This window comes from Andrographis paniculata, unplaced genomic scaffold (genome assembly GCF_009805555.1).
Source record: "Andrographis paniculata isolate CXL003 unplaced genomic scaffold, ASM980555v1 Contig71END, whole genome shotgun sequence".
Lineage (NCBI taxonomy): Eukaryota > Viridiplantae > Streptophyta > Magnoliopsida > Lamiales > Acanthaceae > Andrographis > Andrographis paniculata.
In genome coordinates this window covers 6,432,793-6,451,160 of record NW_026137608.1, presented here as the reverse complement: position 1 = coordinate 6,451,160, position 18,368 = coordinate 6,432,793, and the positions used below count along the sequence as shown (strand labels likewise).

The 18,368-nt window shown below is 31.6% G+C and overlaps 2 protein-coding genes across 2 annotated transcripts in view; both read right to left on the bottom strand.

The window, feature by feature from the left end:
* LOC127264764 (pentatricopeptide repeat-containing protein At2g27800, mitochondrial-like) overlaps nt 1-12,477 on the bottom strand; it is a 62,826-nt gene extending 50,349 nt beyond the window's left edge. The window contains exon 1 of the mRNA XM_051294278.1: nt 12,333-12,477. The gene's annotated coding sequence lies outside the window, so the exon portion shown is untranslated. The remainder of the gene's footprint in view (nt 1-12,332) is intronic.
* Nucleotides 1-17,986, bottom strand: part of LOC127264765 (uncharacterized) — a 71,810-nt gene extending 53,824 nt beyond the window's left edge. The window contains exons 1-2 of the mRNA XM_051294279.1: nt 17,972-17,986; nt 17,155-17,282 (exon numbers count right to left, since the gene is read on the bottom strand). The gene's annotated coding sequence lies outside the window, so the exon portion shown is untranslated. The remainder of the gene's footprint in view (nt 1-17,154; nt 17,283-17,971) is intronic.
* Nucleotides 17,987-18,368: the final 382 nt, after the last annotated feature.

Genomic DNA, 18,368 nt, shown 5'->3' with positions numbered 1-18,368 from the left:
GGAGTAGTTCTTCATTTTTCTTTAACATTTATGCATTGCATTGATGTTATCATATTGCATATAGAGTTAGAATTATTTTTACGTCCCGGGACTTGCATACATTAACTTTGTTTCTAAATTTTATACTAACACATTTTTTTAGTGTTTTTTATTTTGTAGGTAAAGCTTATCGGGAGATTTGAGGAAGCGAAAAGATCCGTCGATCTCGATTTCAAATACAAGGTAAGTGATTTTAATATTATTTTGTTGTTTCCTATACATATATACTAATATCTATTTTAAATCTTTATAGATGCATACGAGAGGAGTGGCTGGATGATCGGACGACCGTAGGGAGTAATTCGTCCCTTTCATTTTACATTTATGCATTTAATTTAATTTAGAATTATGCATATAGAAATAGATTTACTTTTACGTCCGTCCCGGGACATGCATGCATTAATTTTGTTTCTATATTTTATACTAACTTATTTTTAAGTGTTTTTAATTTGTAGGTAAAGCTTATGTGGAGACGAGGGAGTGGCCGGATGATCGGACGACCGTAGGGAGTATTTCGTCCCTTTCTTTTTACATTTATGCATTTAATTTAATTTAACATTATGCATATAGGAATAGATTTATTTTTACGTCCGTCCCGGGACATGCATGCATTAATTTTGTTTCTATATTTTATACTAACTTATTTTTAAGTGTTTTAAATTTGTAGGTAAAGCTTATGTGGAGACGAGGGAGTGGCCGGATGATCGGACGACCGTAGGGAGTAATTCGTCCCTTTCCTTTTACATTTATGCATTTAATTTAATTTAGCATTATGCATATAGAAATAGATTTACTTTTACGTCTGTCCCGGGACATGCATGCATTAATTTTGTTTTTATATTTTATACTAACTTATTTTTAAGTGTTTTTAATTTGTAGGTAAAGCTTATGTGGATACGAGGGAGTGGCCGGATGATCGGACGACCGTAGGGAGTAATTCGTCCCTTTCTTTTTACATTTATGCATTTAATTTATTTTAGCATTATGCATATAGGAATAGATTTATTTTTAAGTCCCGGGACATGCATGCATTAATTTTGTTTTTATATTTTATACTAACTTATTTTTTAGTGTTCTTAGTTTGTAGGTAAAGCTTATGGGAAGATTAGAGGAAGCGCAAATATCCTTCGATCTCGATTTCAAATCCAAGGTAAGTGATTTTAATATTATTTGTTGTTTCCTATGCATATATATACTAATATCCATTTTAAATATTTTAGATGCATGCGAGAGAGAGTGGCCGGATGATCGGACGACCGAATACACCATAGGGAGTAATTCGTCCCCTTCTTTTTACATTTATGCATTTAATTTATTTTAGCATTTTGCATATAGAAATAGATTTATTTTAAGTCCCGGGACATGCATGCACTAATTTTGTTTCTTTATTTTATACTAACTTATTTTTTTAGTGTTTTTAGTTTGTAGGTAAAGCTTAGGGAGATTCGAGGAAGCGCAAAGATCCTTCGATCTCGATTTCAAATCCAAGTAGTGATTTTAATATTATTTTGTTGTTTCCTATGCATATATATACTAATATCTATTTTAAATCTTTTTAGATACATACGAGAGGGAGTGGAGATGATCGGACGACCGAATACATCATAGGGAGTAATTCGTCCCCTTCTTTTTACATTTATGCATTTAATTTATTTTAGCATTATGCATATAGAAATAGATTTATTTTTAAGTCCCGGGACATGCATGCACTAATTTTGTTTCTTTATTTTATACTAACTTATTTTCTTAGTGTTTTTAGTTTGTAGGTAAAAATTATGGGGAGATTAGAGAAGCGCAAAGATCTTCGATCTCGATTTCAAATCCAAGGTAAGTGATTTTAATATTAGTTTATGGTTTCCTATACATATATATACTAATTTGTGTTTTAAATCTTTTTAGATGCATACGAGAGGGAGTGGCCGGATGATCGGACGACCGAATACATCATAGGGAGTAATTCGTCCCCTTCTTTTTACATTTATGCATTAATTTATTTTACCATTATGCATATAGAAATAGATTTATTTTTAAGCCCGGGACATGCATGCATTAATTTTGTTTCTATATTTTATACTAACTTATTTTAAGTGTTTTTAATTTGTAGGTAAAGCTTATGTGGAGACGAGGGGATCCGCAAAGATCATTCGATCTCGATTTACAATCCAAAGTAAGTGATTTTATATTAGTTTATGGTTTCCTATACATATATAAATACTAATATCTATTTTAAATCTTTTTCACTTTGTTTGCAATATGACGTTTTTGTAAAAGTATTTTTAAATTTTTTCTTTTGATATTAGTGATAAATTTTTTATTTTTTTTTTTGATATTAGTAATAAATTTAGCTGATTCAGCTAGGAACTCATCGCCGATGCGCACTTCATTCCCTCGACAATGGTCGAAGAAATCGGTAGCGACAATAATTATTTTTACTAATTATTTCTTAATTACTTACTAATTATATCATAACTAAAACTTCGTGCCTAAGCTAAAATGGACAGATTAGTTGGGACGGAGGGGGTATTTTTTTTTTACACTACTTTAAACTTAAAATACAAAAATTAATACACCAGAAAAATAAATTTTAAATTATTAATCTATTTAAAATATCATTAGTAATATAATAAAATTAATGATTTATAAATAATATATGTAATTTCAGCAGTATATTCAAATAAAATATTATATTTTTATAGAAGCAATAAAATATAATTTAAATATAAAAATATATATACATTATATATTAAAAAAAAGAAATTATTTTAATTTTTATTAGATTAGATAGGAGGAGGGTATTATATATGGTAATGTTTTAAATTAGGTAAGTAGCCGTTAAGCATAATGATTTTGATTTTGATTTTAATTTAATATACACATAATATTTAAAAAAAAAAGAAATTATTTTAATTTTAATATATACATAATATTAAAATGTGAAAATATATGGTAACTTTTTATTAGGTAAGTAGCCGTTAAGCATAATAATTTTGATTTTAATTTTAATATACACATAATATTAAAAAAAATTATTTTAATTTTAATATACACATAATATTAAAATGTGAAATTATATATGTTAACTTTTTATATTAGGTAAGTAGCCGTTAAGTACAATGTTTTGAATTTGAATTTGATTTGATTTTAATTTTAATATACACATAATATTAAATGTAATATTATATATGGTAAGTGTTTTATATTAGGTAAGTAGCCGTTAAGTATAATGATTTTGAATTTGAATTTGATTTTAATTTAATATACACATAATATTAAAATATAAAATTATATATGGTAAGTGTTATATTAGGTAAGTAGCCGTTAAGTATAATGATTTTGAATTTGAATTTGATTTTAATTTTAATATACACATAATATTAAAATATAAATTATATATGGTAAGTGGTTTATTTTAGGTAAGTAGCCGTTAAAACATACATTATAAATATTCTTGATTTTTATTTTGTATACATTATTATAAGTTTTGGGGTGCAATACAAATGCAATGGGGGGGTACGAGCAGGGCAGGGCAGGGGCAGGGGGGTTCTTGGTTTTGTGACAGGAAATTAGGAATTAGGAATTAGGAATTAGGAAGAGGTGTGCTTACACGAGGGAGGGCGATCCATTTAGGAAGAGGTCAAGTGCAGTGCTTAGGAGGGCGCTCCATTTAAGGGAGAGGTCAAGTGCAGTGCTTCGATCTCGATCGATCGATCGATGCAATAGCAGCAAAGCAAGGGCAGGGGCAGGTGGAATTCCGAAGGTTTTTGTGAAGAGGGTTCTGCAGAATTTCGGGGATCCAGCTGACACTTGTCGACAAGTAAGTACTGCTCTAGTGGTAATGTAATTTTGGTGAAGTCTTCAATATTTACAAGGGTTTAGAGCCTTTTTTGCTGCTATATTCATCGGTAAAATACAAATTAATTGTTGCTTTATTTAAGTGCTTTTTCAATCTTGAAACTTTTCTTGGAAATTTTAGAATCAAATGGAACTTTTCTTGGAAAATTTTAGAATCCAATCTTGGGAACTTTGGCACTTTTCTTGGAAAATTTTAGAATCCAATCTTGGAACTTTTCTTGGAAAATTTTGGAATCCAATCTTGGAACTTTGGCACTTTTCTTGGAAAATTTTAGAATTCAATCTTAGAACTTTTCTTGGTTATGATGTACCTAATAATGAATGCTTTTGGATTTGACTCTTCACTTAAGCATGTGATTGTTAGTTATTCTGGATCGATGATGTTGTGTGCTTATTTTGTAGGAGACACAAGAGACCCTTCTACCCCCATATGTACATGTCTTCCCAAAGAAGAGACTGTCCAAGAAGCTGCTGAAAACGTCAATAAAAATGGTGGGAAGATCCTAACGGACAGCAGCACCCAAGGCGATGGCGATGGCATTTCCTCCTCGACTAGAGATTCTAATTCGGGAGGGAGCGGCCGCATGATCGGACTACCGACCATACATAATAGGGAGTAGTTCTTCATTTTTCTTTAACATTTATGCATTGCATTGATGTTATCATATTGCATATAGAGTTAGAATTATTTTTACGTCCGGGACTTGCATACATTAACTTTGTTTCTAAATTTTATACTAACACATTTTTTTAGTGTTTTTATTTTGTAGGTAAAGCTTATCGGGAGATTTGAGGAAGCGAAAAGATCCGTCGATCTCGATTTCAAATACAAGGTAAGTGATTTTTAATATTATTGTTGTTTCCTATACATATATACTAATATCTATTTTAAATCTTTATAGATGCATACGAGAGGAGTGGCCGGATGATCGGACGACCGTAGGGAGTAATTCGTCCCTTTCATTTTACATTTATGCATTTAATTTAATTTAGAATTATGCATATAGAAATAGATTTACTTTTACGTCCGTCCCGGGACATGCATGCATTAATTTTGTTTCTATATTTATACTAACTTATTTTTAAGTTTTTTAATTTGTAGGTAAAGCTTATGTGGAGACGAGGGAGTGGCCGGATGATCGGACGACCGTAGGGAGTATTTCGTCCCTTTCTTTTTACATTTATGCATTTAATTTAATTTAACATTATGCATATAGGAATAGATTTATTTTACGTCCGTCCCGGACATGCATGCATTAATTTTGTTTCTATATTTTATACTAACTTATTTTTAAGTGTTTTTAATTTGTAGGTAAAGCTTGTGGAGACGAGAGGGAGTGGCCGGATGATCGGACGACCGTAGGGAGTAATTCGTCCCTTTCCTTTTACATTTATGCATTTAATTTAATTTAGCATTATGCATATAGAAATAGATTTACTTTTACGTCTGTCCCGGGACATGCATGCATTAATTTTGTTTTATATTTTATACTAACTTATTTTTAAGTGTTTTTAATTTGTAGGTAAAGCTTATGTGGAGACGAGGGAGTGGCCGGATGATCGGACGACCGTAGGGAGTATTTCGTCCCTTTCTTTTTACATTTATGCATTTAATTTAATTTAGCATTATGCATATAGAAATAGATTTACTTTTACGTCCGTCCCGGGACATGCATGCATTAATTTTGTTTCTATATTTTATACTAACTTATTTTTAAGTGTTTTTAATTTGTAGGTAAAGCTTATGTGGAGACGGGGAGTGGCCGGATGATCGGACGACCGTAGAGAGTATTTCGTCCCTTTCTTTTTACATTTATGCATTTAATTTAATTTAGCATTATGCATGTAGAAATAGATTTATTTTACGTCAGTCCCGGGACATGCATACATTAATTTTGTTTCTATATTTTATACTAACTTATTTTAAGTGTTTTTAATTTGTAGGAAAAGCTTATCGGAGAGACGAGGGGATCCGCAAAGATCATTCGATTTCAATTTCAAATCCAAGGTAAGTGATTTAATATTATTTTATGGTTTCCTATACATATATATACTAATATCTATTTTAATATTTTAGATGCATACGAGGGGAGTGGCTGGATGATCGGACGACCGGATACATCATAGGGAGTTTTTCGTCCCCTTCTTTTTACATTTATGCATTTAATTTATTTTAGCATTATGCATATAGAAATAGATTTATTTTTACGTCAGTCCCGGGACATGCATGCATTAATTTTGTTTCTATATTTTATACTAACTTATTTTTAAGTGTTTTTAATTTGTAGGTAAAGCTTATGTGGAGACGAGGGAGTGGCCGGATGATCGGACGACCGTAGAGAGTATTTCGTCCCTTTTTTTTACATTTATGCATTTAATTTAATTTAGCATTATGCATATAGAAATAGATTTACTTTTACGTCCGTCCCGGGACATGCATGCATTAATTTTGTTTCTATATTTTATACTAACTTATTTTTAAGTGTTTTTAATTGTAGGTAAAGCTTATGTGGAGACGAGGGAGTGGCCGGATGATCGGACGACCGTAGAGAGTATTTCGTCCCTTTCTTTTACATTTATGCATTTAATTAATTTAGCATTATGCATATAGAAATAGATTTACTTTTACGTCAGTCCCGGGACATGCATGCATTAATTTTGTTTCTATATTTTATACTAACTTATTTTTAAGTGTTTTTAATTTGTAGGTAAAGCTTATGTGGAGACGAGGGAGTGGCCGGATGATCGGACGACCGTAGGGAGTATTTCGTCCCTTTCTTTTACATTTATGCATTTAATTTAATTTAGCATTATGCATATAGGAATAGATTTATTTTTACGTCAGTCCCGGGACATGCATGCATTAATTTTGTTCTATATTTTATACTAACTTATTTTTAAGTGTTTTTAATTTGTAGGAAAAGCTTATCGGGAGACGAGGGGATCCGCAAAGATCATCCATTTCGATTTCAAATCCAAGGTAAGTGATTTTAATATTATTTTATGGTTTCCTATACAATATATACTAATATCTATTTTAAATATTTTAGATGCATACGAGAGGAGTGGCTGGATGATCGGACGACCGGATACATCATAGGGAGTTATTCGTCCCTTCTTTTTATTTATGCATTTAATTTATTTTAGCATTATGCATATAGAAATAGATTTATTTTACGTCAGTCCCGGGACATGCATGCATTAATTTTGTTTCTATATTTTATACTAACTTATTTTTAAGTGTTTTTAATTTGTAGGTAAAGCTTATGTGGAGACGAGGGAGTGGCCGGATGATCGGACGACCGTAGGAGTATTTCGTCCCTTTCTTTTACATTTATGCATTTAATTTAATTTAGCATTATGCATATAGGAATAGATTTATTTTTACGTCAGTCCCGGGACATGCATGCATTAATTTTGTTTCTATATTTCATACTAACTTATTTTTAAGTATTTTTAATTTGTAGGTAAAGCTTATGTGGAGACGAGGGAGTGGCCGGATGATCGGACGACCGTAGAGAGTATTTCGTCCCTTTCTTTTTACATTTATGCATTTAATTTAATTTAGCATTATGCATGTAGAAATAGATTTATTTTTACGTCAGTCCGGGACATGCATAATTTTTGTTTCTATATTTTATACTAACTTATTTTTAAGTGTTTTTAATTTGTAGGAAAAGCTTATCGGGAGACGAGGGGATCCGCAAGATCATTCGATTTCGATTTCAAATCCATGGTAAGTGATTTTAATATTATTTTATGGTTTCCTATACATTAATACTAATATCTATTTTAAATATTTTTAGATGCATACGAGAGGAGTGTGCTGGATGATCGGACGACCGGATACATCATAGGGAGTTATTCGTCCCTTTCTTTTTACATTTATGCATTTAATTTAATTTAGCATTATGCATGTAGAAATAGATTTATTTTTACGTCAGTCCCGGGACATGCATACATTATTTTGTTTCTATATTTATACTAACTTATTTTTAAGTGTTTTTAATTTGTAGGAAAAGCTTATCGGAGACGAGGGGATCCGCAAAGATCATTCGATTTCAATTTCAAATCCAAGGTAAGTGATTTTAATATTATTTTATGGTTTCCTATACATATATATACTAATATCTATTTTATTTTAATAATTTTTAGATGCATACGAGAGGAGTGGCTGGATGATCGGACGACCGGATACATCATAGGGAGTATTTTCCCTTTCCTCTTACATTTATGCATTTAATTTAATTAGCATTATGCATATAGAAATAGATTTATTTTTACGTCAGTCCCGGACATGCATACATTAATTTTGTTTCTATATTTTATACTAACTTATTTTTAAGTGTTTTTAATTTGTAGGAAAAGCTTATGGGAGACGAGGGATCCGCAAGATCATTCGATTTCAATTTCAAATCCAAGGTAAGTGATTTTAATATTATTTATGGTTTCCTATACATATATATACTAATATTATTTTAAATTTTAGATGCATACGAGAGGGAGTGGCTGGATGATCGGACGACCGGATACATCATAGGGAGTATTTCGTCCCTTTCCTCTTACATTTATGCATTTAATTTAATTTAGCATTATGCATATAGAAATAGATTTATTTTTACGTCAGTCCCGGGACATGCATGCATTAATTTTGTTTCTATATTTTATACTAACTTATTTTTAAGTGTTTTTAATTTGTAGGAAAAGCTTATCGGGAGACGAGGGGATCCGCAAAGATCATTCGATTTCATTTCAAATCCAAGGTAAGTGATTTTAATATTATTTTTGGTTTCCTATACATATATATACTAATATCTATTTTAAATATTTTTAGATGCATACGAGAGGGAGTGGCCGGATGATCGGACGACCGGATACATCATAGGGAGTTATTCGTCCCCTTCTTTTTACATTTATGCATTTAATTTATTTTAGCATTATGCATATAGAAATAGATTTTTTTACGTCAGTCCCGGGACATGCATGCATTAATTTTGTTTCTATTTTATACTAACTTTTTTAAGTGTTTTTAATTTGTAGGTAAAGCTTAGTGAGACGAGGGAGTGGCCGGATGATCGGACGACCGTAGAGAGTATTCGTCCCTTTTCTTACATTTATGCATTAATTTAGCATTATGCATATAGAAATAGATTTATTGTTACGTCCTCCGGGACATGCATGTATTAATTTTATTTCTATATTTTATTACTAACTATTTTTAAGGGTTTTTAATTTGTAGGTAAAGCTTATGTGGAGACGAGGGAGTGGCCGAATGATCGGACGACCGTAGGGAGTAATTCGTCCCTTTCCACTTACATTTATGCATATAGAAATAGATTTATTTTAACGTCAGTCCCGGGACATGCATGCATTAATTTTGTTTCTATATTTTATACTAACTTATTTTTAAGTGTTTTTAATTTGTAGGAAAAGCTTATCTGGAGACGAGGGATCCGCAAAGATCATTCGATCTCGATTTCAAATCCAAGGTAAGTGATTTTAATATTATTTTATGGTTTCCTATACATATATATACTAATATCTATTTTAAATATTTTTAGATGGATACGAGAGGGAGTGGCCGGATGATCGGACGACCGGATACATCATAGGGAGTTATTCGTCCCCTTCTTTTTACATTTATGCATTTAATTTATTTTTGCATTATGCATATAGAAATAGATTTTTTTTTAAGTCCCGGGACATGCATGCATTAATTTTTTTTCTATATTTTATACTAACTTATTTTTTTTAGTGTTTTTAGTTTGTAGGTAAAGCTTGTGGGGAGATTAGAGGAAGCGCAAAGATCTTTCGATCTCGATTTCAAATCAAGGTATGTGATTTTAATGTAATTTTGTTGTTTCTTATGTATATATATACTAATATCTTTTTAAATCTTTTTAGATGCATACGGGAGGGAGTGGCCTGATGATCGGACGACCGAATACATCATAGGGAGTAATTCGTCCCCTTCTTTTTACATTTATGCATTTAATTTATTTTAGCATTATGCATATAGAAATAGATTTATTTATAAGTCCTGGGACATGCATGCATTAATTTTGTTTTTATATTTTTTACTAACTTATTCTTTTAGTGTTCTTAGTTTGTAGGTAAAGCTTATGGGGAGATTAGAGGAAGCACAAAGATCCTTCGATCTTGATTTCAAATCCAAGGTAAGTGATTTTAATATTATTTTATTGTTTCCTATGCATATATATACTAATATCTATTTTAAATCTTTTTAGATGCATACGAGAGGGAGTGGCCGGATGATCGGATGACCGAATACATCATAGGGAGTAATTCGTCCCCTTCGTTTTACATTTATGCATTTAATTTATTTTACCATTATGCATATAGAAATAGATGTATTTTTAAGTCCCGGGACATGCATGCATTAATTTTGTTTCTTTATTTTATACTAACTTATTTTTTTAGTGTTTTTAGTTTGTAGGTAAAGCTTATGCGGAGATTCAAGGAAGCGCAAGGAAACTTCGATCTCGATTTCAAATCCAAGGTAAATGATTTTAATATTATTTTTTTGTTTCCTATGCATATATATATACTAATATCTATTTTAAATCTTTTTAGATGCATACGAGAGGGACTAGCCGGATGATCGGACGACCGAATACACCATAGGGAGTAATTCGTCCCCTTCTTTTTACATTTATGCATTTAATTTATTTTAGCATTATGCATATAGAAATAGATTTATTTTTAAGTCCCGGGACATGCATGCATTAATTTTGTTTCTATATTTTATACTAACTTATTTTTTTAGTGTTCTTAGTTTGTAGGTAAAGCTTATGGGGAGATTAGAGAAAGCGCAAAGATCTTTCGATTTCGATTTCAAATCCAAGGTAAGTGATTTTTATATTATTTTGTTGTTTCCTATGCATATATATACTAATATCTATTTTAAATCCTTTTAGATGTATACGAGAGAGAGTGGCTGGATGATCGGACGACCGAATACATCATAGGGAGTAATTTGTCCCCTTCTTTTTACATTTATGCATTTAATTTATTTTTAAGTCACGGGACAGGCATGCTTTAATTTTGTTTCTATATTTTATACTAACTTTTTTTTAGTGTTTTTAGTTTGTAGGTAAAGCTTATGGGGAGATTCGAGAAAGCGGAAAGATCTTTCAATCTCGATTTCAAATCCAAGGTAAGTGATTTTAATATTATTATGTTGTTTCCTATGAATATATACTAATATCTATTTTAAATCTTTTTAGATGCATACGAGAGGGAGTGGCCGGATGATCGGATGACCGAATACATCATAGGGAGTAATTCGTCCCCTTATTTTTACATTTATGCATTTAATTTATTTTACCATTATGCATATAAAAATAGATTTATTTTTAAGTCCCGGGACATGCATGCATTAATTTTGTTTCTATATTTTATACTAACTTATTTTTTTAGTGTTTTTAGTTTGTAGGTAAAGCTTATGGGGAGATTCGAGGAAGCGCCAAGATCGTTCGATCTCGATTTCAAATCCAAGGTAAGTGATTTTAATATTATTTTGTTGTTTCCTATGCATATATATACTAATATCTATTTTAAATCTTTTTAGATACATACGAGAGGGAGTGGCCGGATGATTGGACGACCGAATACATCATAGGGAGTAATTCGTCCCCTTCTTTTTACATTTATGCATTTAATTTATTTTTAAGTCCCGGGACATGCATGCATTAATTTTGTTTCTATATTTTATACTAACTTATTTTTTTAGTGTTTTTAGTTTGTAGGTAAAGCTTATGGGGAGATTCGAGGAAGCGGAAAGATTCTTCGATCTCGATTTCAAATCCAAGGTAAGTGATTTTAATATTATTTTATTGTTTCCTATGCATATATATACTAATATTTATTTTAAATCTTTTTAGATGCATACGAGACGGAGTGGCCGGGTGATCGGACGACCGAATACATAATAGGGAGTATTTCGTTCTTTTTCTTTTACATTTATGTTTTGCATTTATTATAGCATCTTGCATATAGTAATAGAATCATATTTACGTCCCGGGACTTGCATGCATTAATTTTTTTAAAAATTTTTAATTATCAAATAACATATTTTTTTCCTAATTATATCAATTTAGACTAATATAACTTATTTTCTAATAAAAAAAATACAAAACTTAATTAAAACTTAATATTAAAATGTGGGCTGGCCTGGCCCGGTATAATTTGAAACCGGGCCATGCCTTGTTTTGGGTTTTCAAGCCCAATCCAAAATCAGGCCGGTCCTTTCGGGCTTGAATTTTAAAACAACCCGAGAGAAACCAAAAAAATATTACTCTTTCCCTAGCAAAAAATGCACTGATTTTTTGCGTGTCGGAATGAGTAATATCAGCCTGAAATTGCCACACTTTTTTTACTAAATATGATGTCAACTTTCTCAAATTATGGAAGCAACATACCTTAAAATTTGAATCCACCGATATGCTGAAGCCTTTTCCTTTATATCCGTTGATATGTTGAAGTCTTTTCCAACAATCCATTTGTATCGAATTGCAATGGTGCTGCACTAGAGAAGCCATTTCCCAATGCTTCCACATATACCTACTGGAAGTAAGAGATTAAGTAAAAAAATAAAAATCATGATTACACTGGTCTTTTATATAACTGTTATTATGAAATTTCCAAAGCATTATTATTACAAAATACAGTTTATCAAATTCTTTAAACTAAGACTATTTAATACCAACTCACAAACAATCTATTCATATCATCTTTAATGTGCCAACATAGCATAATTCATGGGAAAGAAACAAATGCCCGTTAGAAAATTATTAAGCACAACATTACAACTATTTTGATCGTTATAAATAAAATTTGACCCCTCTGCCTTACGAAAATATGTTCAACAATTAGTGGACAACAAATTAATATTCACACATATACATACACATGAATACTGGAATTTTAAAATTGTAATTATATTGCAAGCCTATATAGGTAGTGCTCATATTCAACTAGAATGTTGCTACTTGTAGTACAAATGGCAACTGTTCTTGTGGCTTTTATGTTCAAATCAATGATCAAAAACTGTCAACCGCTCTGTAAATATGGGCTCAACTGTATATAATAATTATTATAATAACATATACAAATTAAGATAGGTATTACCTTATACATAAGATATGTGTGTCCTTTATAAATTTTTCATTCATTCTACGTAAACACTCAACAAATTCACTATTTAATAGTACTCAAACTAGGACACACGTGAGTATTCTGTTAGTAATAACTCGTAAGCAATTCCTTACAAGAAAATTCAATAAATAATTCTATAAGTAAATTACTCATGACATCAATCACGAAATTTCATCCTTGACTAATTTGCACACATAATTATAGTTATTTTACAATTTCTTACTAAACTATGCACAATAACTTGACTATGTTTCTAACTTTCTATAAACTAATGGATATATAGGATCAAGCAAAAACCGTGGCATGATAAATTGACATTTTAAGGTGCAGAAATTTGAAAAAATTACACCACATGAAGTGAAAGAATCGACCTTTGATGCAATTAACTATATATTTCAACTTTATAAAAATGTAGTGCACCTAGTAAAACATAAATTTATCAATCGAAAATAAATGCTATCTTCTTCATTTAACATGATGGAAATTACAAAACCGAAGCATATTTGATGCCTACATGTAGATTTCCAAGTTGCAAATGGTGAATGATTAGAATACGATAGACACCATATTAGCACATTGCAATAGCTTAATCCACTAAAGTTTTAAGAATCTCATTATTATATAAACTTCATTCAATCTACTTTCTTGCTTAGGAACATAATCTTATATTATATATCTCAAATGGGGGTAGAAAATAAAAATTTCACAAAAAAAAAAGTTAAAATACTTACAATTACATCCATAAAAGGAATAAAATAGAATTGATGGCATATGATGTACTTCGGACTTCAAATTTTCTATCGGTATCTGCACCCATACAAGATTAAACAAACATGATTCAGTAGTTAGTAACTGTAATGAATGTCATGAGATCATATCATTTATACGAGGGGTTGAAGTGGAAGAGAAATCAACTAAACTCGCCAAAACGGTTCAAACCGCCAGTTACGGTTTGTCAAAATATCAAATCGAAACCGAACCTTCCAAATAACGGTTTTGGTTACGGTTTGACGGTTTCGATTACGATTTATAAACCGCCGGTTTCAATTTAAAAACCGTCGATTACAGTTCGAACCGCCGGTTTATATATATTCATTTTTAATATTTTCCTTTTTTATTTTCTATTTTTCTAAATTTGAATTTAATTTAAAATTTATTAAGTTTGATATCAATTTTATTCAGATATATTTATTATTTATTTATTATGTAAAAATCATATATATAAATAAATAATTAAATTATTACATTATAAAAATAATTAAAATAATAAATATAGTAAATAATTAAATTAAATTTTAAATAAAAAAAGAACATAAAAATAAATGTAAAAATATTGATATGATAAAAAATTACAAAATTTAAATATATATAATAGTATTATTTTTTTAATATTATTAATAACTATTGATATTTATTAAGATTAATATTATTTTTATATTTAGAAAAGTTTAATAATATATATATAAAAAATTAATCATAATTATAATATCATTATTATTAATATACACAATTTACCCTAAATTCCTAATCAATAATACATTTACACATACTATATCATCATCGACAGCAGACGGCAGCCGCGCCAACAGGTTTTCCTTTTCTTTTCTTTTCGGTCTTCCTGTTCCCTCCTCCCTCTTTCCTCTTTTTTTTCTTCTTCTTTGCCTAGCCTCCCTGTGAGTGGTGAGAGATTTTTTTAAAAAAAAATAATATAAACCGCGGGTTCAAACCGTTACGATTTGGAAAATTCACAAACCGAAACCGAACCGTGGGATGACGATTTCGGTTCGGTTTGTGCCGGATTTCGATTTGAACCGTAACCGTCGGTTCAAAAATCGGCAAACCGAAGGTTCGAAACCGAATGGGCAAGTCTAAAATCAACCTTATTCCATTCTAAATCAAAAAAGATCTCTGGACATATATTAGTGATAATTAACCATGAATTGGTCTAACAAATTTACAAAACAATATCTATCATGCAGAAATTTCGTAAATTTAATTAAAATTCCACATTGTTAGGTATATGGCAGTAATCTCTAAATAAAAGAACCACGAAGAATAAAATAAATTTTAAACAAACCTTTCGACGAAACTTAACAAAGCAAGTTGAAATATTAAAATTGCAACACCTGATTGTGAATAATAGCTTAAATCAATTGGCACTTAGAGAACATAGAATTTCACTTCCTTCGTACATAATTTAAACAATATTTTACAGAGCAACACATTATTCACAAATCCCTATATACTACTTTCATAATAGGTATGCAATATGTGTTTCTTCAAAAGTTCACTACCAGCGGACTAATGTTTCAAAATATATGTTTTCATGAATTCAAACATCAAGTATAACTTTCATCATAAATAGGCCGTTTGAAATAAACCACTAAAACATTGGTCTTTGCATGAAAATAACAAACAAAGTGGCATGAAACGATATTTCTAGAAGTTCCCTAACAAACATATCATATTATCCTTCTTATGCATGCATCTGCATTATCAACGTCAAGAGGCTAAACAACAGCAAACATTTGAAGAGTAACGGAAATTAACCAACTTCACCAACAGTTAAGACTCATGACTACTCACTTGAACTATTAGTAGTACTACTATAGCTCTTTCTTTATTATAAATTGTAAGCATGGCAAAGAGATTAAGGAAACTTCACCTTCTTCTTCGGTAGATGCCATAAGCAATAGTAGCAGCTGAAGTGATGCTCAATATAATAACCACAATCCAGGTGGCATCTTTTTTTTATTTAACTTTAACTGTATCAAGTCCACTTGGTGGGTTGTGGCTATCAAATAAGGCCACACTTGATTTGCCAATAGTAGTACCCATTTGGCCCCTGATTTAATTAATAATGCATATAATTTGTAAGATAAGAAGGGGAGGAGAAGAGAACATATATATTCAGAGAGAATTGCTAAACCTCCAAAGCTTCTCAACGATTTCACCCTTTAGGATATGTTCCTCAACTAATTCAAGAAAATCCTTAGCCGTGATGTATCCACACCTGCGTGATTAGAGTAAAAAAAAATAGTTATTTATGATCAATCCTCGCAGAATAACATACCACAAATGTATGTTTCTATAATTACAGACCATGAACACATATTATGGTGCATCAAATATCTAACATAAATCCATCAAAACTTATACATATATACTGTAATTAAAATTAAGCGAAATATTCTCTGCAGAAGGATAATAAAATATAGCAAGCCATAAAATCTTGGTCTCACCAATTGGCAATTGCAATCAATCTTTTCCTCAAAATTAAGACCGGAAATAATCACATTGCCTACAAAGCTTCTTGTTTCCTCGTATGTGTGAATAGTCAATCCCCTAAAGATGAAAGATCTATGCAACTCAAATTCAAGCAAAAACACAAATTCAAAGTTCTATTGAATCAGTCACGATTACTCCAAGAATATGAATCCAATTTCACTCACACAAATGTTGCCAATTCAACATCATATTTAGAAACGTATTTGAAATCTTTGGGAGCAAAAATTGAAATAAAACAATCTTGCTCAAGATGTCCATTGTCAAGATTGTTTTCCATAGAAATGCAAGAAGAATTGGTGCACATAAGGCACAGCCAACAGCATATACCTTAGACCAGGAACAGTGAGTCGCCTTGGAACTGTTAATGGCAAGTGCATTAGAGAACATAGCTTCAAAAATGAAAACAATGGCCGATGTGCTTCCGTATCTTCCTCATTCCATCTCCACAGATTCTTGTCTCCGTCATATTGCCACATTAGTAGCGCACATCCACTGCAGCAACGAAGCATGTGACTGCGCATTACTCTCGGTTTCAACCTCAAGCAATGAGCTAAACATGGACTCATCCTCTTGATTTCCCATGGAAAACAGACTTCCTACAACTGGAAGCAATGGAGTAAACGCATCCAATTTCAGCCTTTGGGTATGGGTCCTCAACAGTTCATTAGCAGCAACGACAAAGGCATATACTACATAAATCGATACAAAAGCAATAGCAGCCCACACAGTCACTTTACCAACAAACAAGATTAATGAAAGGGCCGTAAGTGTAAAGATGAAAAACAAAATATCCCTTACAAAACACTTGTTATCAATCTGGACGTCCTGTTGCGCAACACAAAGTGAAACAGCCCCAACAACGATGCAAGTAACAAAGACTGCTCCTCCGAGCACACTGTTGAGCCCAACCTCCCCGGCTCCAGTCCCTACAAAAGCCGCAAAACTAGCAAATACATCAGAAGCACCAAGCAGAGTGACTCCAGCAACAGTTGGAGGGAGAGAGCTTCAACAGACTGGAAAGCTTCTCCAAAGAAATACAGAAATAATCGGCTGCCTGCCGTATTGCCTAATAGATAGAACAATGCAGCAAGCCAGACACCAAATACCAAAAAAGTCCATCCACTCTCATGGCAGTCACAATAGTAGAACTTAAGGTATTCCAAAAATCCTTGTGATTTACACTGACTGAGGGCGTGATTTCAAGAGCTCACAGCTACTATTGTATCCCTTGTGATCATAACAGAGTATAGAGTCTTCCACATCCATGGAATTAGAATCGGATGAATTTAGATTAATTGAAAACTGAGGGCTAAGCTCCATTATTTCCCTTCTAATACCTGAAAACCCCTTATCTAAACTTGGAGCATAGAAGAACAATAATTGATTTCATGCCTGTTGAAAATGCCACTTTATAGGATATAAACTATCGTCAATCTAGTTTAAGTTCATCTATGTCGCAAAGTCTAATCTTATGTGTACGAGGAACAACAAAGTAATGAAGAAAATGGTTTGAAGAAACACAAAAAGAGGCCGCATATTCAAGGAAGGTATAATCCAATGTCGATATGTAGAAACAAGAGTAAAGCACAATTGAAGTGATGACTACGAATCCCACCTGTGAGTAATAGGATGTAAGAGTCTCCGCGTGCCGATAGAAATTTGATGGTTTCCGCAACTTTCTCTAAGCACTCCTTGCTCTAACAACAAAAATTTAATGAACGCAAACGATGAGATAGTTTGCTTTCTTAAGTGACTATTCAGCTATTTACAATTCCATCTGATGAAAAATTCTAAGGACATCGTTCATACGAAGTGACATCACATACCCTTTTATCATAGCACTCAAACAAAAAATATCGGGCTCGACTCCATCATCAACCATTTGCTTGAACAGGCACCTTATTGTCTCAATATACATTCGGTTAATATAGTTGTTCGTCCTGCGGCTCAGAAATGCTGCAAACAATATGTTATAGGTACGAATCGACGGCCGGCAATCTAAATTCCGGGAA